Here is a 26903-nt window from a genome sequence, read left to right as displayed (position 1 = left end):
AATTTTTATTTTTAAAGAAGCTTTAGATTACATAAATGTACATAAAAAATATAAGGAATTCTCCTATACCCCACTCTCTCCCCCTTCCACACTTTCCCACATTCACAATATCCTTCATTAGTGTGGTACATTTGCTACAATTAATGAACCCATAGTAAAGCACTGCTACTAACCATGGACTAGAATTTACATTATAGTTTATGCTTTGTCCCACGCAATTTTGTAAGTATGACAAAATATAAAATGGCCTGTATCTGTCACTGCAAAGTCATGTAGGACAAACTGAATGTCCCCAAAATGCCCCCATATTACAGTTCTTCTTCCCTTTCCCATCCTTCAGAACCTCTGGTGGCCACTGCCTTTACATCAATAAGAGTTCTTCAATTGCTAGAATAATTTCTATAGAAGAATAATAATGTCTACTTAAGTTCATTGTTCATTCCCCAATTTTGGGATTTTGGGATGGTGATACCCATTTTGCTTCTAATTGAGAGGGGTCTTAGGTCACATGGGGGCAGATGGATAGAGCTATGTTGCTTGCCATTGTCGCCACTCTCTGTTCCTTGGGATGAGTGTTGTCCATCATCCTCTCCTTGTTAGTTGTTCTGAGTGAGTCCAATGAACTAGAGAGTAGGTGTTGCAATTCTGCTGAAATTTAGGGCTCAACTGGCACATGGACAGATCGAGGATTTAAGCCTCTGGGACATATATTTATCAAGTATAGTGCTAATTATGGATTCAAATAAAAGGGGCAGAAAAGTCATGTGTAGAGAACCTACAAATGAGTCTAACTCTGTTACATTGGGGAGCATAAATTCCAAAGTAAGGCCCACTAACAGGGTGCCAAATTCTTGAGCTGTCTGCCCTGCTTACAGTTCTAGATATCTCTGGAGTCCTCAGGAGCCCCACTATTTCAGGCAGTGTTTACTGTGGCAGTCAATGAGATCCTGCTGAGACTTGCATAAACATAACTTCTGAAATGACCTCCTGACTCACTTTGAAATCTCTTAGCCATAAAAACTCATTTGTATAACCATTTCCCCTTTTGGTCAAGGTCTTTTTCCAGATGCTTTGCTAGTTGGTGCTTGGATAATAATCCCTCAGTGCCAGGGAGGCTCATCCCCTGGAGTCATGTCCCACATGGGAGGGGGGTGGGTGGAAGGTAGTGTATTTATATACTGAGTTTGGCTTGGAGAGAGGCCACATTTGAGCAACCTGTAGGCTTTTAGGAGGAAACTCTTAAGCAGTAAATACTATTAGACTAAGTTTCAATTTCACAAAAAAATATTCATAAGTACAATCATCAATGTCAAAACCTGGCATAATGGTCTGTCTTCCTTCACTAGACATTGTCCTTGCACGTGGAGTATTCTTGCTGTCCTGTTAGAGAATGTGGTAGAACTCCGCAGGATGGGAATTCAGTATTCTTTCAGTTATTGTGTGGATCTCCACCTACTGAGACAATGTCCCATGAACACTTGAACATATTCATGTGTCTTAGAGGCATGCCCCAAGTGAGCCCCTTCCCATGCATCCCCACATCACTGACACCTTGCACCAGTGATCCTCCACTGCTGTGACCCTTCTGTGATCCAAAACTTCTCCAAAAGTGAAGCCAACAAAATAACTGAGTAAAATTAATAAGAAAATGAAATAATAATTTAAAAAATAACAATGAAACACAAAAACATTTAAAACATATTGAAATAATAAAAAAATTTAAAATTCAGACACTGTGCCTTTCATCACTGTAAGATCTGTTGTCTTATATGTACAGTGACATTTTTTCCCATATATTCCCCCCTAGTATCTTATTCTTTTCATTTTATCTTGAAAGAAGCTTTAGGATACAGAAAAGTCACATAGAGAATTCAGATGATTCCCATATATCCAACATCTTCCCCCTTTCCCCTTCTCTCTTATTAATAACATTTTACATGCAGACAGTACATTTTTCCAATTGATGTACAAATATTGAAGCAATGCTACTAACCATGGTCAATGGTTTACATTTTGGATCATACAAAATTTGAAGTTGCCTATATCCATTATTGCAAGATCATGTTGAACAGTTCTAATGCCCTAGAAATGCCCTACATTGAAACTTAGTGATTACCATAGGTTTGGAGAGGAGGGGGGAGGGAAGAATAGAAGGAAATCTGTTCTTAAGCTGACCTCGCTGCTGTCCCCCTCCTCACCATGTGCCTGAGTATCTAAGATCAGTCACTGTTTTCCCACTGTTGTAATACTAGCTTATCCTATCAATTTTAAAAAAAGATTTATTTATTTATTTATTTCTCTTCCCTTCTTCCCCCCACCCCAGTTCTCTGTGTCTATTTGCTGCATGTTCTTTGTCCACTTCTGTTGTTGTCAGTGGCACTGGAATCTGTGTTTCTTTTTGTTGCGTCATCTTGTTGAGTCAGCTCTCCGTGTGTGCGGTGCCATTCCTGGGTAGGCTGCACTTTCTTTTGCGCTGGGCGGCTCTCTTTATGGGGCACACTCCTTGCACGTGGGGCTCCTCTGAGCAGGGACACCCCTGCGTGTCACGGAACTCCTTGCGTGCATCAGCACTGCTCATGGGCCAGCTCCACACGGGTCAAGGAGGCCTGGGGTTTGAACCGCGTACCTCCCATGTAGTAGACGGATGCTCTAACCACTGGGCCAAGTCCGCTTCTCTATCCTATCTATTCAAATTCTCCAGGCTTTGCAAGGAGACACAACATATTTGATACTAGTTGGTATTAAAATGAGGCTAGAGAAGACCCCTAAAAACATCTTTCCCTGTCTTTTAATTGTGTTCCTTTAAAAACATCCCATCGGTAAAATCCAAATGGGTAAGACTGGGCTACCTGTCTCAGAAATGGATAAAAAGGAGTTGGTTGGGAGTCAAATAAGACTTCTTGGGTCTCTTCCTATATCACATGATAGATTGGTAGATATTTTTCATTCTGCCTTGGGAGATAAGTGCCAAGACTTGATTTGGTCATGCACAGCCTTTAGTGGGTTTTTTGTTTGTTTTGTTTTTTTTCCCTTGGTCGATAATTCAGAAAAGGTTAAAGGTGAGTGTTAGCTACTACCCAAGACTTTGCTATCAGGTTATAATGAAGGCAAGTCTCAGACTAAATTCTGCTACCCACAGAGACATTTATTAAATAAATACTTATTAGCAAGCAAGAATGAAACAGTTTATACAACCTTTTGAAGGACTTGTTAGGAAGGCCCAGGCTATCTTGCAATAAAGTTTTCCCCAAGGCAGAGCATGCATCATTGCAGCCGCTGGGCTCTGTCACCCTTATCACAGCCATCAGATACCCCCAAATCCTCTTAAACCAATTGGGGGACACAGAGCCATTTAGGGATCAAACCTCAAGCCCACCCTCTTATACTCTGTTCATACAAGGGTTGAGAGGGTCTCAAATATTTTAGCTACTCCACATATTCTTGGCTACATTCAATTTACTCATAAGAATCAATTTCAAGATTCTTCATACTAATTAATGTCATTAATTTCACCAATTAAAATCCATTGCTAACATTCATTACACCAATAATGAAAGTTTTAGGTATTAATAAAGATTTGGATGATAGAAGCACTCATTATAGTGAGTGCTTCGGAAGTATTGCCTTTCTGATAAAATGCTGGCTGATGTGGAGTCTTGATTAGGGCAACCTACTGCCCCCAGAATTAAAACTTGAACCAAGTAGCATGTACAGAATGTCACACTGTCTAGACTGAAGTCTTTTGAGTAAACTAAACTGGTTGTAATGGAATTGGGGGAATAGGAGATGGTCTAAGCACCAGGATATACCTAGGGACCCCAGTCCTCTGAGGTTCTTTGTGATAACAAAGTCCTTGATCAATTACATTGGGAAACAACTACATACTGTAGCACCAGCTTGGAAATTTAAACATTAGCTGTTTAGCATTTAATGTCCTGCAATAAAGAAACATGCTTAGTTTTGTTGGATCTTGCATTTCCCAAACGTAATTGACCACGGAGTCCTTTCTTTTTTCTTCCTTGCACTCTTAAAATTAGTTTTCCCCAACATGCTTTAGAAAACAGTGCTTTAGAGATTATAGCAGAAGCCTTCTTAATCAACATCCACTTTACTGACACGTGAAATCCCTTCCTAAAGCTTGAGGTTCATAGGCTCCTCTCCAAGATGCTCTCAGTTGTGTGCTGACAAAGAGTCCACTGATTTTTTTCCAAAACCTTTATTCATTATACTTGTAATTTCAACTACTTAAATTAATTATTTCACAATGCTGTGAATTTTGAGTGTGGAAGTAGAGTTATTGTTTCTTTGAAAAATAAATGGAATTCTTTGAAAAGACTCATTGTAGGGTAGGAGTTCTTAACATTTTTTGTTCCATGGACCCCTTTGTCAGTCAGGTGAAATGACTACTACTGTAATTTATTAATTGCATACATTCATAAGTGAAGGAAATGCTAGATTTCAGTTAGAGGTCAGAGAAAATAAAGATAATACTTTGATTTTTTTCAGTTCAAGCTCACAGGCCTCTGAAATCTTTCCACAGACCCCTTTTTTGGTTAAGAACCCCTGATGTAGGGTAATTACTGAAAGTGTTAAATAAGGTGAGGGCAGGACAACTGTCAAAGATTTTTAAAAAATTCATGAAAAAGGATTCCCTATGTTGCTTTGAGAATGTCGTTGACATTTTTGATACAATTTAAAGAAAATGAAATGTATCATTATTCAAGATAGACCAAATAGAGAACCTGAGTTAGTGAAGCCATGCTAACAAAAGCTTTAAATTTAAATTAATTTTTGTTATTTTCTTTTCTGTTTTTTTTTTTTTTAAATTAAGTAACTAGTTACAGGTCTAGTGGGTGTCAAATAAAAGGAATTGTATTCTAGAGTCAGAAGTAAAAGAGGAGACTTGTCAAAGAGAAGTATATATCTACTTTGTGGTAAATTTTAAAATATTCAGCACAGATTTCATCAGTGTCTTCTCAAGCCAGGCTCAGTTGACTTCAGAACATTTGCAACCATTACTTTGCTGCTTTGTTTTCCCAACTTTATTATAAAAGTCCATGAGACTGCTCAGTACCCATCATACTATTAATTTCTCTCTGAGTGATCTGCACATATGCATGTGTGCAACTTTTGTATCCAGCCTTGTGTATTTGGTTTGGTGGCTGGGAACAAATTTTATTTATTACTAGTGGATTTTTCAGGGTTATTTTGTAATAAAGGTTCTTAAAATAATGTGCCATAAATAATGTTTGGTTTCTATCTGGGTTCTCTTAGGCATGGTCCCATAGCAGCCTACATCTTAGGGTTAAGGTTATGTTGTTATTTACGAATTTTTAGCATCTGTACTCGTGCTGTATAAACAAAACAGTTATTCTATTGTGGACCATTTTTTCCTTTTGAAATGCATAATACAACAATCATTTCTCAGGTTTAATTAAGACTGTGTACAGATAGCTGTAGTTCATAGAAGCAGTAAAGCAAGGAAATGCTTTTGTGATGTACACAGACTAACAGAACAAAGAAAAAATACTGCCATATCCCTTTATTAAAGAAACAAGGAAAAGAATGGAACTCAGACAAATTTGAATTCAACTTAAATTTTGGTTTTACGTTTTCTCACAAATATGAGAAACAGAGCTATAAGAGAGTGCATTGTCAAACTCCATACTAGTGCTTGTATTTCAATATGAAAAGGGTATTGCACCCATTAAATATTGCTTTGTTGAGACACTGAAAGCCCCTGTTAGTGTAATAATTGAACATATGTTAAAAAATAAAAAAAACTTGTTTCTTCCTCCTTATACCAGATTTTTTGTACATTGGGGAATGATAGGAGGAGTAGAATCAAGGCTCTTCATTCTCCAGAAGGGTAGTTGGCATGCATACTTAACTATCTGCATGTAGTTCTAGATACAACATGGAAAAATTATTCTGTCTGTCCATTCTTTGTGCTGAGCAGCATGGATCCTTTGTGATCAAAGACTTTTTAGCAGCCTTCTTGATATTATGTTGAAATTTATTCCTGTCGTTATCCACATAATAATTTTTTATAAAACCACCTTGTCCAATTGAGGCATGATTATTTCTCGGGCTTTGTTTGTTATTATAGTTATGAAGCCTTTTCCTGTCTCTTGGTAAACTCATGTGTCCTCTGCTTTATTTATTTTGTAGGTCCCATGAAAGAGGGATGACTTCTCTTTTTATGCTATCATAATTGAGCACTTCTTGAACCTCCTTCTTGGATGGTTCTCATGTTTCCCATTGGTCTTGTCATGGTCACTTGATTATATTTTTCTTCCCTAGATCAATACAGAGAATCATAATATCATACTTTCAGTAATGGGGAGCTTTTATTAAATTAGAAAGAGTAGATATTTTATATGTGCAAGAACATCATTCATTTATTCATCCAATGAACATCTATGGGTCAGATAACTGCTAAGAACCAGAGGAGTAAGATACATGAAATAATTCTCTGAAGGATTGCTCAATATTCTTTTTTCAGCTGCTATTTTCTAGAAAAATGTGTGGTACCATATGAAAATATAATTGATACGGGATACTTAAGTTATTTCCTAGAAAGTCACATGAAAGTGACATTGAGATTGGAGTTAGGAAAAAAGAATCGACTAGATATGGAGTTATATCCCAAATAAAGCAGCTGTACTCAATACCCAAATCCAAGCATAAAATGGTTATAGTAATATTTCTTTCAGATTTACTTCCTCTCTTGATTCTTATTTTGTAATAGAACCTTCAGAATATGTTAATATTCCCAGCATAGAGGGTGACTTGAGGAATATAGGAGAAAATAAAGGCAAAATAGGGCAGGGTTTTCAACAGATGGGTGTTGGCTCCTTTGAAAATTCAATTTTTGATTTCATTTTTGAGACAATTCACACCAGAGGTCTCTTTAATAATTTAGTAACAGTGGATAACATTTTTAGCATTTGGCACTCTTTGAGAATGCAACTGTCTTAAAATTACCATGTGGTGTTAAGAGAAATGTAGGTAGGGAAAGCCTCTTTTAAGTTTCCCTCTTGACTTATCATTGGGGCTTCCTTTTCTTGGTGGAGACAGCTAAGGAGACACACAGAAAAGCCTACCAGCCAGCAGCACTGCAGTGGGTCCAGATTACCTCTTCCTGGAGGAAGAATTTCAGCTTCTAGAGACGACCTCCAAGGTTTATGAGCCTTACAGTGAACTGCTTTCTTTTTCTGACTCCTGAAAGGCTCTCCTCATTCATCCTCAAAAGGAGTGAGGTATATGCTGCACAGCTTTCTGTTCTGCAGACTCAGGGAAGTGAGTGGTGAAACTGCAAGTTTTCCAGTGGTTTCCAAAAAACATGTTCCCATACACTTTAGGTTAGCTGAGAAGAAATGTCTGAGTTGTATGAATTGAAGCATACCCTCATTTGGTTGTCTGCTAGAGTTTCACAAAAAGACTGATAAAGGGAATAACAAATTTAACCAAAATATACAGCCCATAGTGCTGTGTGAATAGAGGGGGACTGATTATGTCTCCTCAGTAAACTAGGACAAGGAAAAGGCAACAGAAAATTATAAGTAGGGCTGCTTAAACCTGGTCAGTAGGGAATTTGGAGAATTGTGTCTCTTGCATAAGTTGCTCCTAGTTTCAAATCTTCTTAGATCATACCTAAGGCAGCTCTGTGGCTGACAGCAGTGTTTGGCTGAAATCTCTTAATCCTCACATGGATCAGCATCTCTCTAAAATAAATCACTTTGTTCTGCCTAAAGTTGCAGGGGATGGTTTAGGAGACTAACACTAGCTTTGGATTGTCTGCAAACTGCTACTTTCTTTGACAATTTTGAATTTTACTTAGTTTTGCTGATCTTTTTACCTTTCTAAGGGAAATAAATTATATTTTGCTACTTTCCTCACTGAAGTACATATATAATCATTGTTATTTTCTTGTCTTGTGGGAAATATTTTGACTGGAATAAGTAGATAATATGCCGTTTACAAAACCCTGACCACATTTTTTTTTTAATTTTACCTTTTGTAATTCATTTTTTGTTGTTGTTGATTATAGAAATTTTCAGTTAGCCATTAATTTACTAAGAACATATCCTGCTTAAGCAACTGAAGCATGTAAAAGAAATCTGAAGGATGGTTCATGTCTTCGTGTGGGTTAGGTTGTTATTTGTAGAGAAATGAAACCAAATCATAGGAAACAATGAACAATTTTATGTACAGCTGTGTAGTATCACTATAAGAACCATATGTAAGTAAATACTTATTTTAGTTTATCAAATATCTGCTGATGCAAAGTACTAGAAATGGGTTGGCTCCTATTTTCAAATAAAGAGAATTTATTTGGGCTAAAAGCTTACTGTTCCAAGGCTGTGAAAAATTAAAACCAAGGTGCCGTAAGAGGTGTTTTCTCACCAAAGTCAGCTACTGTTGATTCTGTCGTCCAGGCACATGGTAAAGCAAGATGGCTGCCGATCACAGCTGAGGACCCCCCTCCAGGCTCACTGTCTCTTCTTGAGCTGCTCTGTGAGCCCAGCCTCTTCGGGGTTTCGTGCTTAAGCCTCTAGTCCTCTCTCAGAGGGCAGGATCAAATATGGCAGCTTCCTTTTCCTTTGTCTATCTCTCTCTCTCTGTGTCTCCACTTTTATCAGACCCAGCAAGAGGGCACAGACTCAACATGAATCACATCCCTCTGACGTAGTCCAATCAAAAGCCCAAAAGTGATCTTATCAAATAATCTAAATAAAGTACTCTCAACCAATTTTAATGCAGTCAAAGACTATCACACACACAGGAATAGATAATTAAAAAACATAATCTTTCTCTTTTGGGGGTTCATAAAATAATCTCAAACTACTACAATACTGACTATGGATAAATGTTTGTTAAATGAATGTGAGATTTTTGTGGACTGGAATATGTCATGAATTGGATGGAATATGAGTAGAACCATGAAGAATGACTAGGATATGGCAAGTACAAGGAGTGAAGGAGACAAAATGCTCCAGGTGAAGAGAGCAAAGGTAAAAAGGTGGGCTTCAGTATGGCATGTGTTGGGAACAGTGGTAGAAGAAACTTGACTGACCAGAGCACAAGGTTAATATGCAGGAGGAGAAAAAGTATAGTTAGGCATCCCACTCATCTTTGTTGATAAGTGAATCTCAGTTCTGTGTTCATCCCCAAGTGATAGATCATGATTGGTCTAATTCACTTGTGACAATTCTATTCTCCACTTTTCTAGCCTTTTTATAGGGCAGCTTTGTGATTCTGGCCAAGTCAAAGACTGCTGATGGCATTTCTGGGAAAGCCTTTGCTCTCTTGATAAAATGTTGAAACCTTCTTCCCATTCCCTCTGTGACATTTGAAATGATTTATGAATCCCAGAAAGAAAAAGATTATTTGTAAACTAATCTATTCTTCTAATTATATTGGATTCAGTTGAGGGACCCTTGATTAAATTATCTGTTATGATTAGGGTTTTGATTTGACCACTTCAGTAAGGTGTGACTCAAGTCCCTGCTCGCTTGGTGGGCTGATAAAAACAAACGCTCACCTAACAAGACACACAGGGCGAGAGAGAGTGCTATCATTTCTTATCTTGGGGTCCCAGGGTAGAGATGAGCCATTTGCCTGATAACAGTGTTCCTGGAGAGAGAGGTGGGTGGGACTCCGGGGGTGTTCCGGAAGAGGTTAATGGCTAAGGGAAGATCTTCCAGAGGTTAGAGAACAGGTTTGGAAGGTGTGGTGAAGGGTGTGGCGGAGGAGGGGTGGTGACCTGAGAAGAGAAATTCAGATATCAAACTTGGAACTATAGCTTGAAATGGTGAGGCCTTGTTAACACTCAACACAGTGACATGTTAAAGTAGAGAAATATTTTTTTGCTCTAATATATATATATATATATTTATTTATTTAAAAACTTGGAAAAATTACATGGTCTGTGTTATTATATTTGGCGCATTTATTTACTTAGAAATACAATCAGGGTGAATAAAAATTAGGCCCAGGACTAATGAGTTTTTGGTAAGACTTCCTAAACATGTGATAAAATACTGTTGATGTTCCAGTTCTGACAATATTTAGCCTTTCCACATACTCAATCACACTCATCCTGGATTCAGGTTTAGTTTTCCTACGGTGTTGTTAAAACCTACCATCCATTCACGCTGGGTTTTCCTAGTGATTGCTACAAAACACATTTTTTAAAAAAGTCCTTAAAAAAGCATACTACTTTAATGAGATGGCAGATGGCTTGTTGCATGATTTCCTAAGTTGGTGTTATTTCTACACCATAACTGAACTATTTAAAGGATTTTGCTCTCAACTCAGGAGGAATCCTGTGAAATCCAAATTTATATTAACTTATAGAAGGACAGTTTTTCTATACTGAGACTTATTTTCATGTATGTGCTATGGTACCAGCTTTCTTATGCACATCGAACTTAAGGGGTAAAAATAATAGATGCAAATTATAAGAACTATAGTAGGACTATAAAGCCATACTTTCTTCTGAGTGAGGCATTATCATGGTAGAAAATTTGAAAAATAGAGAAAAGTAGAAAGGAAATTAAAATACTCAATTTCAACTTCCTGAAGATAATCACTATTAGTGCATTTTTGGCAAAGGGAGGGACTTTCTTTTCTGAAACTGGAATCGTATTTAACATACTTTGTCTCCTACTTCAGTAGGCCAGTTTTTTTTTTCTTTCTAATTTTGGTTTTCATCTTCTGGAAACTGAGACTTCCTCTCTAAGATCACTAAAAAGAAGTACTAGAAGGAGATAACATAGTTTATGAAAGTTAACAGAAACTTAACTTCTGTGGGAGAGAGAATGGTTGACTAATTTTTGACATCTACTTTCTACTCAGAGAAGTGTGGTTGCATTGAGTAAAGCCTCCATTGCCCTTAATTTTTAGAGGATAAAGAATGGTCTATAGGATTTATTCTGTTTTCTTTTCAGGAGCAACTCCAAGTATAGGAAATATTAGCCTTATATCTTGATGAAAATTATTCACTAACAGCATAAAATATGGGAATTATTTTGGAGTTAAGTCCATTTATGTTGTCAGATTATTTTCTTTTTAAAATTTATATTTGGCTTTCTGTATTAAGTTTTCTAATGGAAATCAAGTGTCCATTAGAGTGAATCAACTGACTATCCAAGTCAGATTTGCTTTAATCTTCCTGTGTTTATCCAGTTGTATTTAATATTTGAGGGTTATGAATCATAGGAGTATAAATAACATATCACATTATTTTAGGTGGAAAATTAAACTGTTTGTAATTTGAATATATTGTCCCAATATTATTACATAGGCTATTTTACTGTTACTTTAATTGTTTAAAAATATTTGGCATGCCAGTTTATCTTGCTTTATAGAATTTCCATTTTGAAATTGACAAGAAAAGTAATATTTATTTTGAATTAATTTATATTAAAAATAAGTGCCTGAGAAGTAACCAGGAGTGGAAGGGCGAAGACATTCATGGATATTCTTTCTTGAGTAATGAATTTTAATTACCTGAAATCAAAAGGTCAGGCAAAGACTCAAATGTTCATCTTTAATAAATAGACATTTACTTAGGAATATATTTCTTTGGATTCAGATGAAACACAGAAACACTGGAAATGATCAATAGTGGTATGTAACCCCTTATTTAACTTTAGCTATGATTATTTCTGGGATGAACGACTCAGGGATGGGGTGATTTGTAAAGAGGTACAAAAATCATGGAAGTAGGGAAGTGGATTTTGCTCAACTGATAAAGCATCTGCCTACCACATGGGAGATCCAGGGTTCAAACCCCTGACCATGTGGTGAGCTGGCCCATGTGCAGTGCTGATGTGCTCAAGGAGTGCCACACCATGCAGGGGTGTCCCCCGCATAGGATAGCCCATGTGCAAGCAGTGCACCCTGTTAGGAGAGCTGCCCTGCGTGAAAAAAGTGCAGCCTGCCCAGGAGTGGCACCGTACACACAGAGAGCCGACGCAGCAAGATGATGCAACAAAAAGAGACACAGATTCCTGGTTCCACTGACAAGAGTACAAACGGACACAGAAGAATGCACAGTGAAATGGGCACAGAGAGCAGACAACTGGTCGGGGGGGTGGGGGGAAGGGGAGAGAAATAAAAAAAATTTTTTTTAATCATGGAAATAAGCCCTATTGATGTACAAATGTGCCTCTTAGTCTAACAAAGATCTTCACTGAGGTTTATATTGTCTTACCTCCCTTACTGTAATTTAATGAGGAGTCACAAACTGCTTGTTGAGTTATATTTGAATTAAAAAGGTGTCTGGTGAAGTGGTAGTATATGGTTTGTCTCTTTTGATGTTTTTATGGTTTAAGCCAAGGGTCAGAAAATTGTGGCATATAGACCCTAATATCTGTTTTTGTAAATAAAGTTTTACAGGAACACAGTCACACTCATTTGTTTTTTCTTGTTTATGGCTGCTTTCATGTCTAGTTGTATAGTTTTGACAGAAGCCTGCAAAACCTAAAACATTGATTGTCTGGCTCTTTACAGAAAAAGTTTCACTACCTCTGGTTTGAGTCAAACTTTTCCCTATAAGGAAAAACCTGACAGTGTCCTATTGCTTACTTGCCAGTATGGATTGCCAAATCAAATTAATAAGGTGCTAAGGGAGATATAAAAGGAGTAAGAAACCCATTCCCTGCCTTGGAGAACTTCTCTGGTAAGACATACATAATGAAAGAACCAGAGGAAAATATGACACATTATGATCAAGGGCTAAATTGTGTGAGCAATTTACTCCTACGTTCTGTACCATAAACGTGTATGAATTGAAAGTCATTTTCGTCTAGAGTCCTCAAAATTACAATGTGAGCTCAGTGTAATGTATTAGGATAATTTCTGACTTAATGGCATAGAAATTTGGGCATTGTTTTTTTTTTGCCATACAGTTAAATGATTATTAATAGGTATAGGTTAGTCAGGATTTAAAGGAGACAGAGTTTTCTAGTAATTGTGGGGTGAGAAAAGATGTACTAGGCTTCCTTCAGTATGGGCTGGGAAAGAGGTATTTACTTCAGAGCGTTTCTATGAACAGTATATAGGGATGCTATCACAACTGTTTCTGAAGGAAGTAATTTTAATCAGGACCTAGGTTAGGAGACATAGTCTCAAAGCATAGCGGATTTCAATCCTCAGTGACTAGTGAGTTAAAAGTAATAACACAACTGAGCACATGTGAGGAAAAGTGTGGATTTGGAAGGGGCACTAGAATTCTTTATAAATTGGTATGAACTTACATGCAGACCAAACTGAGCAACATGAGATGATTTATCTGTGATTTACTTCATTTACATTTAGTTTTTTTTTGGTGTGAGTAATGAAGGAGAGAAAAAAAAAAGCAAAGATGAGAACCACTCTGTCATGTCTCCAAATGGGCTTTCCAAATGAATGTTGCCTTTTTAAATGACAGTGGATGGCAGAACAAAATTTTCAATGTGGTTTAACCATAAATTCTCCTAAATGGTAGGGATGCTGTCTAATACCTCCAGGCATGGTGGCAAACTGGCAGAGGCTGCCGAAACAGCAGGTGCTTATAGGCCCAGAAATCCCCAGCTCATTAGGACTGCTTTAAATCATGACATCCTTCATGCCTTTTGAGTGAAACTTGGCACCTCCAGTTTACCACTCTGTGGTCACACCAACCCTGACTTTAATAATATTAATAGATGGTACTTTCCATTGAATAATGATGCAACTGGGTGGGCCTACACCAGGATTGATGGATTGGGAAGCTGCAAGATTCTGCAGAAAAGAGAGCAATAGGATGCCAAGTAAGCCTGTCTTTTTATAACTAAAAGGCTGGTGAATATGAATAGTTGATGGGCACATCCGTCAACCACACTCCACCACTACATCCTAGAATAACTTGTATGAAATCTGTGAGAAAGACTTTGGCAAAGATGAATGCCCCGGCGCTAACGAAGAGTGTAGGTTTCTGCAGGCTGAGCTGGTTATGGAGGGGTGAGGAGGTAAGGTTTTCTGACTTTACTTGCAAATTTACCTCCTGTAGTGTTCAGAGTGATGTGAAAAGAATTCTGGCTCATAGTTGCCTGGTTGGGGGCATGGAAATGGTTCTGCCTTAAAATTCATGGCCTTCTCTTTGCCAAGGGCTGTTTTGTTTTTCTTTATATTTTTCTTTTGGTTACTATTGTTTAATGACAGTGGTAGGTGATATTTTCAGGAAATAAAAAAACTTGAGGAAAAGAGACTTTACCAAAAAAGAATAGTAACTCTTTTAATATACAATAACACAACTACTATGTGAATGCTTGAAAATCTATTTGTCTTCCTTCGGTGGAGGGGTGGGGGAGGGATGGGGGGTACTGCAGGGGGGGAGGAGAGGCACTGAGAAGAAAGTTGTCTTCTATTTGAGTGTATAAAATGGTGATGACCTAGTAAGGGCATCATTCTGGGAACTTTGGGGATGATAAAGGCATGAGAAGAAAACACTTAACCAAACTCTTTAGATCAAAGCTGAATACCAAAACATTATTTTGCCTGATATATGAAAGAGAAGATTTTCATACAGAAGTCTCATAATATTCTTTTAGAATTGGTGGTGGTATTTAAGTTAAAAACTTACATATACCTGCTAATTTTCAGCTGACCATTTTGACTGATCTGATGTTAATGGAAATTTTAAAAATCATCTCTCTACCTTTGCCCTTAAAAAGTCCCTGTCCTCTAATACTATTTTGCTCTTCTTCAACTGTTCTTTCCTAACTCTTCTCTCATATGCTAAAAAGACATCTGGCAACTGTCTCTATAGAGGTTTCTATTGTCCTAAATTAAACAATTTGTTACCCAGTCAACACCTTTATGAACTGATTTGATTTTCTGAAATTATTTTCCTCCAAATAGTCATATATGAAAGAGTTATGCAGTCTAATTATTTGAAGGGGAATATTTTAACTTAGCACAATCGCAACCTAGAAAGTGGAAATAAAGCTGAGTTGTTTCTTTCAAGATCAAATTGCTGGATTTTCCTGACTTGAGCACAAATAAATCAGTTGTCAGAAGTGTTAGGGTAACAAGAAAGTTGTGCGGGGAACAAAGACATTAGAAAGGAGACTGAAAAACATATCACAAGAGGAATAAACACAGAAGTCTTTTATATTAATGGGAAAACATTCCACAGATTCTGTGGAGACTTTAAACATGCAGTATTTTTTTTTTCAAGTAAACATTTTATTTTGCAGTAGTTTTAGAACAATAGAATAGTTGCAAAGGTAGTACAGATAGTTCCTGTACACCCTTCACCCAGTTTTTCATAATGTTAACATCTTACAGTTTTATATATTTAATGGTTATGGTAAACATGGGTCTACGATTTATTGATGTCACCATTCTCTAATATTATTAGAAGGAAACCAGAAATAATGAATTTTCTATATAAAATTGTATATTCCTTGTTTACTTTGTAGGACTATGCAGGATCTCCTGGGGTTCCTAGTACCATGAGTGTGTACTGTTCTATTTGGGGAGGGAGAATTGCCTTTTACACTCTACCACAACTCCTCTGCCCTAGCCTTTCTACACGAGTAAAGTGGGTGGGGTTTGTTTTTAAGGCCCTGACCTATGTTTTGTACCTTCTCCATTTGTTAATGGTGGATCCTCCCAGCTCCATAGTTAAACCAAGGCTCTCAACATCTCTCCTTTTCTGTTGTTAAAAACCTGCTTTAAGGAAAGGTTCTACATTCATATCAAGGGGAAAAAAAACCCAAACCTCCTAAGAACTTAAGGAAATCATCCTTCTCCAGGGTTATTTAAATTTTAACAGATATGCAAAGCTTTATGCCCAAGTTTTCCCAAATGTAATTATATTACCATGGCACATTATCCTGGAAAAGTGTTTCCATGAGAACGTTTATGGTAAAACCTAATTATTTTTAAAAATACACATGGAATTATTTTAGAGTATAAGATACAATTTACATATTTTACAAGGTAAGATTTATCTTGAAGTGGGACTTTTTGATGGTCTCCAACAGGTCACGCACCAGAGGCAAGAGTTCACCCTGCCTTGCTTAATGGCTATTTAGGTTGAAAAAAAAAATTAGAAAAAAACACTGCCATAGCTAACTGACCTAAAGTTTGGGGAAGAATTTTTTTTTTTTTTAGGATGCAGGAGAGTAAAGATTTTGCTAAGAAACAAGAAAAGCACACAGTTCGAGTCATGGACTGTGGGCCGCCACAGGGTGAGATGCCCATGTGGGAGCCCTAGGTTAGGGCTTTTTAAACCTTTACTCCTCCCCCTTCACAATGTTGGGGAGGGGCCCCCGCTGTTTGCTCTTCTTATTGCTTACCCTACCTGTCAGTTCTCAGGGGCCAATGGTGAGGCCTTTTGAAGGTTTCCGGGGCTTTGGGGAAGAAATTTCGTCATCAATCAGTATAGGTTCCTCAACCTTTTATTATTCATCCTCCCTTTTGAGGAACATACAAAGAAATACCAGAGTTTGATTAAACCTCCCTTTATTGGATATCATTGAATATGTACATTTAAGCATTCAATAAATATTTGTAAAATTAAAAAAAGAATGAGAAGATGGAGTATTATTTTGGAACATAGGACCATCCTTCTTTCTCCTAAAATCCCACCCAGGGAGTGTTTGCTTATTCAAGGTAAGCCAGGCTCTGCTGATCAATCCCTCCATGTTCTGGGCCTTAACCAGGGAGGGGAGAAGAGGAGGATCAAGACAAGCATCTCTTCAAGGTGTTGGGGGCCTCTAAAATTAAATGACAGCCTCACTCTTCATTCTAAACCTGGGAGAACACCAGAGCCTCAAGATTACAGTTTCGATCTCTCTACTCATAGTTTCGATATTGTTAGAGGTTTGCAATAATTATCAAGCTGTAGCTCAGTTTCCCCTGATATGCACTGGGGAAAGGCTAACCCCATCCTCCATAAGCCTATGTGCCTAAGGGCAAGGCACTTGCCCACAGGTTAAAGAAGGAAACCACATAGAGACAGGAGTAAAGGGAAATGGAAACCTTCCCTACCTGCATATCAGAGGGAGATAAAATCCCTACAGAACATAGAAACATCTGCACCTGCAGCATTCCAAGAAATCATAACTACCTAACCCACTATCTTCTAGTCACTATTAGGAAAAATGTTCACCTCTAGGGCTTCCTATTGGCCCCTGTACTTCACTTGGACCCTCAACCCCCTCCCACCAACTATCATTTCCCCACCTAGGAAAGTTCTGTATAAATTCAAGTTCCCCCCTTCCAAGGCGGGCTGAGGTCTCTCTTCAGACCCCCTCCGTTGGGAGAGCTTCTCAATAAATCTTTCTTCATCTTTGGTCACATCAGTCTCTGTGTCCCAGTAAGCACCGTATTTTTCTCCAGCAGATATAATAAAACACTATATCCCATTATGGAATAGATGTTAAGCTGAAGAGTAACTGACAAGAGAAGACAGTGGGGCTCAGGAAGAACTTGGGGTTAGGAGTTGGAAAGGTATGTGCTTAAACCTTGGCTCTAACATTTGACCTCAGACATGATGCTTTACAGCCATGTTGTGGACATCAAAGTTTCTGGGAAGAAACAGCTTGTCGTCTTATCCTCTTGAGCCTTAATTTCATAGTAAGTAAAATGGGAATAGCAGTTTTCTATTGTGAGAATTAAATATAACAGATTGTATTTAGGTTATGAGCTGGTCCTTGGCCTTTAGCTATCACATCTGTTCCTTGTCACGTACCCTCCTTCTCTGACTAGGGGGAGGGGCAGACCCTTCAAGCTGATTTCCCAGCTCTGCCTTCCAGCTGGGTTTTTATTAATGGGAGGCACTTGTGAGAGATGGGAGAGTATAGCAGCTGAGTTTCCTTTGTAACTCCAAACCTCTGCAAGCTGTGGTTCCAACTTCTTCTGTGACGCTGGCCTGTGGGTGCTGGTAACACGTCCTCCTCGTTTTGACCCTCCTGTCTTGAGGTGGTAATGGCTACCCACTGTTGCAAATCTCTGGATTGCTTCATTGTTCTCCACTGGCTTCTCAGCTCTTCCAGCACCTGTATATCCAATTCCCTGTACTAAATTTTGTCTATTGATGCCTATTTCCCTCACTGGAGCCTCATTGATAGAATTCATTTCAGTAATCTAGCTGTGAGCTGAGGAATACTACAACCAGGCTGGTTGTAGTAAGAGTAGAAGAGGAGAGATTTGTCAGAGGAAGAAGGGACAGAGCAATGACCTCATAGACAGAAGGGGCAAAGATGAGGCAGTTCAGGTAGTGGTGACTGCCACTGACAAGAGACAGGCAATTGAAAGGTCAGCGGGGTTTGGAATAGAAGATTATGAGTTTGGTGTGGAGCATAACAGAGCAGGTAAAGTTCACAACATCACTCTCTGTGACCTTTACCTTTAACACTTAAGGTTACTGCAGCTGCAGGAGTAGCTGTGGAGTTGCTTTTCTCTCCTGGGAGAAAGGATAAGAGGATACGTTCAGAAGAAAGAGAGGAGCGTAATGTGAGGCCCAGAAGAAAGGCCCTTGGTGCCATGCTGAGCCTGGAACATATGTCTAAAGCCTTTGATTCTAGTCCTTTTGCTGTAACCTTTTAATGGAGTGGAGTAGGAGGCTGGCTGCTCAGATCCCGGTCTTTGCCAGTTGGGCAGCAGCTCTTCACCAAAGATGAGCAGGCTGTTCCTCTTGCCAGTGCAACATTTGCAAGAAAGAGCCGTGGGAGGAGATAAAAATTGACTTCCAAATGGCTTGCAGAAATCCAGAGACAATTTGGGGACCAGCTTTTAGGTCCAGACTTAGTAAACAAAACAGCAGATACTTGAGGTTTTGATTTCCCCATGGGTTAAGATAGTTCACAGTGGGGATGGTCACCATTGCTGCAGCAGGCTGGAATCTACTTCCTCAATGTGCCGGGAAATTATGGAAAATAATGATTGCTGAGGCAAGGGAATTATTCTGTATCTTCAAGAACAATATCCAGATATATTAAGAAACGACCTCAGATGAAAAACAAACATAAAAATTTTTGGCAAATCAGAGAGTGCATATTATACGGCATTCACAATGTTTTATATATGTGTTGGGAAAGAGGAGTCTAATAAGTGAACACAAACAGGAAACCCTTTCCAAACTCTCTTCCCAGACACTTTTCAGTCACGTTGTACAGGTCGAAGGTTCTGGGAAGAAGCAGCTAGTGCTCTGACCTGTCTTCTGCAAATATAACATTTCCTGTTTTGTAGAAACTTGGGTCTGAAAGATGCACGAACCAATTGATTTAAACACTTAAACTCAAAATATTCACAAACATCAAGCCTTTGTGTGTGTGTGTATCTGTGTTCATGCCTGTGTGTATGTGTATGGGAGAGAGAGACAGCGAGAGAGAGGGAGAAAAGATCTATTCTAGTTGTCCTTGTAGTGTTAGAGTATATCCAACTTTCAGATAATCTCCAATTAATTGGATAATTGATTCATTTGCATGTGAAATCAATATTCTCTAGTTTTTCAAACCGACCTTTTATTGTCTCTGGGCTTTTCAACTCTGAGTGAATTAGGTTGGTTGGAGAAAACCACTTAGGCTATGTCCTCCAAAATATGATGGGTGAACATGTTTCTGATTGGATTGGTTTACATTAGTAAAACCTTTTCTCTTCCAACAGCCTAAATAATGTAATCAACTGCTAACCTCAGGGAGAAAACACATTTAAAACAAATATGGAATGTATTTTATGTAGATATTTACATCTTTTTCTTTACTTTTAAATAAATGATGAAGGCTATAGTACTGTCATAAAATCATATTTATTTATAGGGTAGGGATGAAGCTAACCTTTGTTTCATCATTCTGATCGGTGGTCACACAAACACAATGCAACCTGACATCCTGGCAGCCTCAGCTCATTATAGCTTTCCAACTGACTTCCAGGCTCATGGCTGGAAGTCAAATGGGATGGGCTGGTTCCAAGTAGGAAAGAAAAATAATTGGCTTTGGAGATAAAGGGATTATTAACATTTCCATATGAAATTTCTACCACTCCTTGACCTCAGATCCAGTGATAGTTTACACTAAGATGCCTCTGTCTCAATGTTGAAATTAAAAGCATTCAAAGAAATGGAAGAAATTTTTATAAACAATAGCAGTAACCACTTCAATAATGTTTCCCTGTCTACATAGTATTTATTCCATTATTAATTACCTGTTAATTAAAAACAAAATAACTGGGAAAAAGTCTAGCAACAAAATTTTTCATCAGGGTAGTTGTTTGGGTAAAGAATTTTTTCCTATCCTCACAATACCAGCCTGTTCTTCTACCCAAAAGGGATTGATTAATTTTTTAAGTTGCCACAGACTTAGGGAAAAAGCATAGTTCTTTGGATGCAACCATCAGTGGAGACAAAGGCAACGTTTCTGACCCATGGACTTTCAATACAAAGCCTTAAATTTTAAATTCTCTCTCCTTTGATGCAAGCTTGCATCTTAAGTTATCTCCCAGCTGTGTGATTTGAGGCAGGTTACTTTAATCTCTCTAAGCCTTGGTTTCTTCATCTATAAAGTAGGGATAATGAAACCATCACAAAGGCCTGTTCTGAGGAAGGGCTTACACAACTCTGAGCCTGGCAGTGCCAACGTTCAAACCTTAGCAGCAGTTTTATTACCATGTTGTTTGTGACTCTCAGCATTTGTCAGTCTGCTCACCCTATTACTAACTTAGGTCTTCGTTGAGTAGCCCCTGAGTGACGGTTGGGGCCCCGCAGGCTACATAGCATTGTGGAAGTCTTGGGCCTGCTGACTCTCATGCTGGCCCTTTGGAGATCTCATACTACAACTATATCTTCAGCAGCAATGGCAAAAATGCAATTCCATTTCAGTCAGCTTCTACCCACCATCTTTTCACTTTTAGCCGTTTCTGCTTGAAGGTGTAACACTTTCAGCTGCTGAGTGAGGCTGCACCTGGCAGACACCAGTGTCGTAGTGAGAACCCAGGGGACTTTGCTCCTACATTTCCACTATATTTTTCATCATACTTAACAAGTAGCAGAATTAAATTTGTGAATCATTCTAACAACCTGTGGTTCTTAATGGAGTTGAGGCTCTTTACCTCTTAATAGTTAATACTTTTGTAGTTCCAAATTAGCACCCGTGATGTGATGATATTTATCTCAAACATTATTAAGAACTCATTTTCAACCGAATGCCTCACAATTCAAGCAGTCCAGGCAATGAGGCATGGCAGGATCTCAGTGGAACTGGGCTAAGGGAGAGGAGAAGATGGCTAGGAGAAGGCCAGGGCATGCTCCGTAGTGTGGGGGAGAGGCAGAGAGGAAACTAACATTTATTCAGCCTACTGGGTGCCAGGTGCTTTTCATACACTGTTTCATTTAGTTCTCCCAATTAATATTAAAGCCTGTATTATCATGCTCTTTTCATAGAGTCAGAGAAATAATTTGTCCCAGATTACATAGTCAAGAGAAAAGCAGTATTAAAAGTGTAAGGAAAAAAACCCAAGTTTGGTTACACTATGTATTTATTTTGTGAAAATTCATCAAGATGTATATATGTAATCTGTGCACTAACAAAGTTACTTAAAAAGTAACAACAACAAAAACCAAACAGGACTGCCTGACTCAAAGTCCATGTCCTTCTCTTTCTATCGTGCCATGTTCGAAGCATCTGGTGGATTAGGACTTCCAGAGCTTTACAAGGAATTGCCTCCATCTGTCATAGCTGGGTGTGGCCCGAACTACTGCTACCGTTATTAACTAGACCTAACTTGGAAAGACTTGAACATTTCCAAGGAAAGATGCACTCTGAGGAGGAAGTTTCCTAAAACTGAGGATGCATAGGTCTTAGACTTAGAAGAGAATTTCAAAATGGTATTCTGAAAATGCTTTGAGAAGAGTTGTTCATGAGAGTGAAAAATTGAGGGAAAAAAACCTGAAATACTGAAATATTTTTCAAAAAGGAATTAGATAAATAAATACTATGTGGTTTTAAATATATTGTGGAGGGAAAAATAGTTATGGAACTACATGTATAGTATCTGATATTTTGTAAATTTTTGGTTTATATAATATGTTTACATGAAAGATATTTGCTAGAACATTAATAGTGATTATCTCTGCATGTGGTAAGATTGGTTGAATTTCCTTTCTTTTTTATGTCTTTCTATACTGTTTCACATTTTCCCCTAAATTCTCTCATCAGTAATTTTGTTTTAATTTTTAAGTAACTAATGTCTGTAAGCAAATACTTCATCCTAAATTAAGTATATCCCTTTTCGAGGTGACTACTGTGAAGGAAGAAACACTTATTTTGGTATGTGTGTGTTCTGATACATTAACTTATGGGGGGAAAGAGAGTCATTTTCTAAGATACATGGGGTTACCAGACTGATTGACTTCTTTAAGTATTAAAAAAAATTAAGGACAAATCTTAATAGATTAAAAATAATTAAATAGTTTAATTATATTTTATTTTTTTAAAGATTTATTTATTTATTTCTCTCCCTTCCCCCCACCCCCGCCCCAGTTGTCTGTTCTCTGTGTCTATTCGCTGCGTGTTCTTCGTCCGCTTCTGTTGTCAGTGGCACAGGAAATCTGTGTTTCTTTTTATTGTGTCAGCTCTCTGTGTGTGCAGCGCCATTCCTGGGCAGGCTGCACTTTCTTTCGCGCTGGGCGGCTCTCTTATGGGGTGCACTCCTTGCGCGTGGGGCTCCCCTACGCGGGAACACCCCTGCGTGGCAGGGCACTCTTGTCCACATCAACACTGTGCGTGAGCCAGCTGCAGCACGAGTCAAGGAAGCCCGGGGTTTGAACTGTGGACCTCCCATGTGGTAGGTGGACGTCCTAACCACTGGGCCAAGTCTGCTTCCCTAATTATATTTTATATAAGCAGGATGCTTTACCTCTCTTTGCCAAATTTCATAGCTGTCTGAAAAATAGCTGTTTTACTTACACAAATACATGTCTCTTATGGCTCCGTTTTGAAAATTCCTCAGTCTTTATAAATATTAGTATGATGATCAAGGCATTTTGTTGCTTTTTTATTATTTCATATTTTTAGTGACTTCTTTCTATCAGACTGACTAAAGCCAGACTGGAAAGCATGCTGATTACATATTCATGTAAAAGTGGAATATGACTTTCTTTTCTGCCTTTTTCTTAAGGATTTTCAGGGAACTAGCATAAGAGAATCCTGGATACATTTGTCTGTGGGTATCATTAATATAATGCTGTTTCATTACTTACATCTCCCCGACACAAATCATGATCTCTGAGCAATTAGCAGTCCTGGCAGCCTTTGCCCTTATAGATAAGTAAGTCCCTTGATCTGGAATGCTTTCTCCAGTCCTTGTCTGAATTTATTAATGAGAAATCAGCTCAAACCTTTCAGGCCACAGCAAGCCCTCGCCTTTGAACACTTGTAACTATGAAAATGGGCGACATGGTCTGGCAAAAGTCTCTTTCTGATTTGTGAATTGATATGTATGAAAAATCTTGGAATGTATAAAAAAGAGAGTTAAAGTTTTGTATTTTCAAACTTTATTAGAAAGAATGTATGAGGAGGCAGGATTTTTTTTCATTTTTTTTCTGGGCAGTCTAGCTGTTTGGTCTCTGTATGGTAACTGACAATAAAATTGATTTTTGTATTTTGTGTTTTACGTATCACTTTTACTTGGGAAAGTGATTTTGTTTCGGGGAGAAAGGAGTTGGAAGAAAGTAGTTTTAACTTTGAGGGAGAAAGTTGAGGGAGGACAGAGAGAATGGGGGTTGGAGCCAATTAAATTGTTTTCAGCTAAGACCCCCACCTCCTCTACCCATGAAACATATATTCTGAATCTTAATTAAAATCACTGAGTTTATTTATTGTGGATTTTTGAGGAAATTGAGAAAGATTCCAAATTTTGCTTTGTATACAGGGACCTTCTAGAATAGAGGTAGCCGGAATGAGTACGAACAGGAGCTGGAGGATAGCATAAGGGTGTTCGGACTGTAGGAACAGAAATGCGTGTGGTCAGGGAGCTTTGGGCCACTTTTCGCAGTGGAATTGGGGCCAGCCTATGCTGAATCTGATCTCCAAGAGTGTGAGTGTCAGATTCGTGGTTTGGCAGGGCTGGTCAAGGACATATGGCTGCACATAACATTATGGGCAGGGGATATGCCCTCCCCATATACACATGCAGGATGACGAGAGGCCCTCACAGCCGCTAATATCCACTAGACTTGAACCCTTTAAAAAAGGACCACTAGCTGGCTTTCCTCACCTTCTGTTTCCTTAAAAATGAAGACCTCCGAAAAAAAAAAAACTGCTGTCCTGCTTCAAATGCACAGAACTAAAAGCTTTTTTTATTTTTAAAATTTTTTTAGAAGTAAAAGCTTTTTTGTTCTGTTGATTCATTTCCTGCCATCTTACCACACACACACAAAACGTAGTAAATTTAAGCAACTAAGGTAAGGGCAATGGATACAAACTCAGTATGCAGCAGAAAATAAATGATCTAGTTTTGATTAAGGCACATGGATTAGTCAGTGAGTTCAAATTGTTTCTGTGGAAATCACTGCAGATATTAAATTTAGCATAGGCATATAAACTCCCCAAATCTGTAGAATACTGAATATTGTAATGTTAAACATACTTCCGCTCAAATAAGCTGATTGTTGAGGTAGTCTCAGATGTATTTTCTTGCTGATCTGCAACAGTCGTTGTGGATGAGACAGAACATTTCAGTACCACAGTTCACGAACACACTGTCAATTTGTCCATGACGCAGTTTAGGAGAAGCTGATGCTTGAACACTTTTATGGTCTAGATCGTTTATTGATGGAGTCGAGTCTTGTCTTGTCTTGCCTTGTCTTTTCTTTTCTTTTCTTTTTCCTTTTCTTTCTTTTCTTTTCTTTCTTTTCTTTCTTTTCCCTTTCCCCTCCCCCAGACTTTTGTATGGAACGTTTTGATTAATACATTCCAAAGTATGTTTTGAAAATTAATTATATCATATCAGTCAGAGCTTTATACCTTTGCATTATTATTCATTAAAAAAATAATATTGAACTCTTTGTTAGGAGATAGTGGTAGATTTCACTAACTGAGGTGACTTGTAAAATCCCTTTCTCATGTCATCATCTTTGAAAGTACCGTTAAGTAAAATGAACATAAGGAATGTTAGCATGATTGTTTCATTTCATATCAGTACACTGATATTGAGGTGTCAAATACTGTGGTTATTAGCAGAAAGTTTTTATCAAAGATATGGAGTACAGAAGACTCAGCCCTGTTTTTGAAAATACACCAACAACTCTATGGAACTTACTAATTTAATTTTCTTAGTGAGGTACTTTGGTGGCAAATGAGTCCCAGTTGGAATTAAGGGTGCAAATTTGACCCAGCAGGTGTAATGATTAGCACTGGAAATGCCCCATTGTAGAATTCTAATTCCATCTGCTCGTGAAAAAGGATTGTGGGTATTCAGTATGTGGCAGTGGATTAGATGTGAAAGGAATGGATGGCACTTATCATGGTATGGGGGCATAGATAAAGTAAAAATTTCATCTGGAACACACTTTGTTAATTAGTGATGCTTTTATATCACAGCTAGAATGCCTATTGTTTCTTAAATACTGGAAAATGCTTGGGTTGCAAATAATGCTTTACAGTGTAATTCGTGCTATGTATACTGTATAAAGGATGTTAAACATTCGTGTCCTCTATAATGGCCTCCAAGAGTGAAAGAGAGCACGAAGGAGAGGAGCAGCTGTTACTGCAGAGGGGGAGGGTGTGATGGGAGTTAATGGCAACTGGTAAAACTGACTTCACTGCTGTATGCTCTAGGAGAGCGGGAAACCCTGGCTTTAGGAACCTTCAGATCATCCCCACCTTGAGAATGCATTAAGGTCAATAGCTATGTTTATTTATTATTTTCTCTACTCATACATATTACATGATACTGAGAGATAATGTATTTCACCATATTATGCATGGCAGTAGTTAGACTTTAGTGACAGCTCCCTTCCTCTTCATCGGAGTACATTTTACATCTACAAGCTATTAATCAGAAACGTTTGTCATCCAGAGCATGGTGAGACACTGGAACTTACTGCTGAAGAAATAAAAATGGGGATTAAAAAAGAAAGCTCCCAGCTGCCCCAAACTAGCCCTCCAAGTTATTTATTCATAATTTGATTTTGTCTCACACATAAATTATTTTTGAAATGACTAAGAGTATCCTTTCTGTAAAACTTTGCCTTAAAAGAAAAACAATTAGGAAACTTCCAGATGTAAGGAATATTTCCATGATTAATTCTTTCTTAAAGAAAGAAATAATTTATAATGTAAATAGGCTTCCTTTATTAATTTCTATACATTTGAGTGAATATTGGGTTTTTCTCAAAGTTGCTTACGATTATGTGTAACTACTAATTCTTTGGAACTCTGGAATTGTATTAATTGTATTAGTTCTGTTATCTAAAGGAGTATTTCTTAACATTTTTTGAGGAGTGACTCATTGTTTTTCTTAATTTTGTGAAACCCTTCCTCTTCTTCCTGAAATAACTATAGAATTAAAATTAAAGTCTTGAAAAAATGTGGTTTCAATATCCAGAATATTCTTAATATGGAACTAATGATCACTTAATTAAATACAATGTCTACTATTATTATTTTTTTATAAATGTACAAAGTTAAATATCCTGATTTGTGCAGTATTTTCAAATTTCCCTGGTCATAAGAATCACTTGGGGTAGGAGAGTGTTATTTATTAAAAATATAGATTTTTCTGCCCTACTTCAGACTTACTGAATCAGATGGGCAGAGCCTGGGAATGTATTATTTTAATACATTCAGGTAACTCTTATGATAAGGTAAGTTTGGGACCAATGATGTAATGCAGTAAAACTTTAGGGTACATCCGAATCACAC

General features: G+C 37.9%; 1 protein-coding gene across 7 annotated transcripts in view; it reads left to right on the top strand.

Moving 5' to 3' along the window:
• PLCL1 (phospholipase C like 1 (inactive)) overlaps positions 1-26903 on the top strand; it is a 355116-nt gene that overhangs the window by 233623 nt on the left and 94590 nt on the right. The window lies entirely within an intron of this gene.

This window comes from Dasypus novemcinctus, chromosome 7, assembly GCF_030445035.2.
Source record: "Dasypus novemcinctus isolate mDasNov1 chromosome 7, mDasNov1.1.hap2, whole genome shotgun sequence".
Lineage (NCBI taxonomy): Eukaryota > Metazoa > Chordata > Mammalia > Cingulata > Dasypodidae > Dasypus > Dasypus novemcinctus.
Note: the sequence above shows the minus strand (reverse complement) of the source record. Positions and strands in the feature narration are given on the sequence as shown.